Source organism: Polypterus senegalus, chromosome 1 (assembly GCF_016835505.1).
Source record: "Polypterus senegalus isolate Bchr_013 chromosome 1, ASM1683550v1, whole genome shotgun sequence".
In the NCBI taxonomy this organism is placed as follows: Eukaryota; Metazoa; Chordata; class Cladistia; order Polypteriformes; family Polypteridae; genus Polypterus; species Polypterus senegalus.
Window position 1 is genome coordinate 245,955,863 of NC_053154.1, and position 2,923 is coordinate 245,958,785.

Sequence of the window (2,923 nt, forward strand, 5' to 3'; positions counted from 1 at the left end):
CTCCAGCTGCAGAAATATGGAAAGCATTGTATTATTGCTGTATAATTGTAATGCTACTCAGGGTGTCATTCCCTACTTAACATTAAGATTAGTTGTTTTTGGCTCATTAAAAATCTATTACATTTTGACTAATCAACTTAAAAACTCTTAATTATTAATAACCTTTTGTCAGGATAGGATATGTTTCCCTCCTGATGTATGAGGCTAAGTGGTGAATGATTATATAATTGTTAGGAGTTATCTGCCTTTTAGAAAAGTATAAGGAAGGAATCTTTGTCAATCTTGCTGACCAGTTATACTAATATATACTGTAAATGGATGGAGGCTGCAGTTACTGGAAACCTCATAGGCAGTGTTATGGTCAACACAAGAACTGATTTAACCAGTCTCTTCACTCTGTTCAAAAATGAATAAAGCCCCTTACAAACCCTTGCCCTTAAACTCTATCTGGCCACATAACATAGCAGAAGATATACAGTAATCCCTCGCTATATCGCGCTTCGACTTTCGCGGTTTCACTCTATTGCGGATTTTAAATGTAAGCACATCTAAATATATATCACAGATTTTTTGCTGGTTCGCGGATTTCTGCAGACAATGGGTCTTTTAATTTATGCTACACGCTTCCTCAGTTTGTTTGCCCTGTTAATTTCATACAAGGTACGCTATTGGCGGATGGCTTAGAAGCTACCCAATCAGAGCATGTATTACATATTAACTAACACTCCTCAATGCTATAAGATATGCATCCCGCGCGGAGCTTGATTGTTTGCTTGTCTCTGCCTCTCTCTCACCCTCTCTGACATTCTCTGCCTGACGGAGGGCTGTTTGCACAGAGGCTGTTTGCTTAAAAGATACTGACGCTCCTCTAAAAAAATGCCGCTTTATTGCGGTGCTCGGCATATTTAAAAGCACAAAAGCACACGTATTGATTTTTTGATTGTTGCTTTAATCTCGCTCTCTCTCTCTGACGCGTTCTTTGCCTGACGGAGGAGATGTGAGCAGAGGGGCTGTTTGCACAGAGGCTGTTTGCTTAGAAGATACTAACGCTCCTCTAAAAAATGCCGCGGCAAACTTAAAAGCACAAGTATTGATTTTTTGATTGTTTGCTTTTCTTTGCGAGCTCTCTCTCTCTCTCGCCCTATGAAATTCTCTGCTCCTGAAGAGAAGAAGATCTATTTGCATTCTTTTAATTGTGAGAAAGAACTGTCATCTCTGTCTTGTCATGGAGCACAGTTTAAACTTTTGACTAAAGGGTGTTATTTCATGTCTAGAGGGCTCTAATAATGTTAACATTGTGGGAGAGTTTATAAGGGCTTAAAATATATAAAAATAACCATACAAACATATGGTTTCTACTTCGCGGATTTTCGTCAATCGCGGGGGGTTCTGGAACGCAACCCGCGCGATCGAGGAGGGATTACTGTATTATTATCTTGAAATTATATTTTATATGAATATAACCTTAGTTTTTAAAAATACAAGCTATCATTATACTCAGCATCAAACTGTTCATAGACTACATCACTCATGGACCTTTCCTTCCACCCCTTCTGTCCTTTCTGTACCAAGAAAGTTTTAGGAACTTTTATTAACATGATCTGGAAATGTTTGTCAGTTTCTTATTGTGCATAGCTTCCACTTTATCTAAGCGTATGGCTTTTGACATTTAGCTATTCCCCACTCGTCTTTTTTTTCTTTTACATTTATCCTTTTTTCCCTTATCTTACCTCCAAGGCACAGTACAAAACCTTGGATTATGAGTGACTTGGTCTGCGAGTGTTTTGCAAGACGAGCTCAAATTTTTAATAAGTTTTAACTTGAAAAACGAGCAAGGTCTTCCAATACGAGTAGTACGTATACACTTTGTCTGCCGAGCATCACGTGGGATTTGTTGGTAATCGTCTCCCATGCTCATTCTCAGTCGGCGTGCCTCAATCATATAGTCAACATTTGTATGAGCGTATACTGTTTACTATAGCATGGTGACCACGTGTGTGTGCTGTAACGTGTGAGTCCCTGTCATGCACCCCAAAACAAGAGGCTAAGTCTTAGTACTTTAGCAAAATCAGCTTTATTCAGCGTGAAACAGGAACAGCATGGTTATTTATTGTAATGGGATCTACCACTCTCCTATACAGAGACACAGCAATCAGGCAGGGTCATGACCAGGTTAGTGGCTAAGTAATACTGTGCTCTTGCATTTAAAATGTTACTTGCATCACCCATCGACAGCAGGCGCTTATAGCTTGACTGTGATCTTTTCTGATTCACTTTTATGGCGAGCTGCTACAGTGCTGGGAGCTTGTGGTTGCTTCAGGATGCTCTTCCACATGTTGTCCATTTGGGGGGGAATCGTTCTTGCAATGTGCTCGCACTCCAAAGCACAATGCGAATTTCCCCATAAGAAATAATGGAAACTCGGATGATTCGTTCCACAACCCAAAACTATTCATATAAAAATGATTAATGCAAAATATAAAGTAAAAAAACATAAAGCAAATTAACCTGCACTTTACCTTTGAAAAGAATCATGGCTGGTGTGAGTGAGTTTCTAAACTCTTGTGGGTTTCCACCCAACGGGACGACACGCGGAAGAGCGTCCCAAAGCAATTGCAGTCTCCCAGCGCTGTAGCAGTTCGCCATAAAAGCAAATCCGAAAAGATCGTGGACATGCTATAAGAGCCTGCCGTCGATGGGTGATACACGGAACATTCTAAATGTGCAGGGCACAGTATTACTTTCCCCCGACCCTGCCTGACTGCTGTGTCTGTGTATAGGAGAATGGCAGATCCCGATACAATAGATAACCGCGCTGTTGCTGTTTCAAGCTTAATAAAGCTGGTGTTGCTAAAGTACTGAGACTCAGCTTCGTGTTTTCAGGTGCAAGATGGGGACTCGCACTTCACAGCACAAACACACA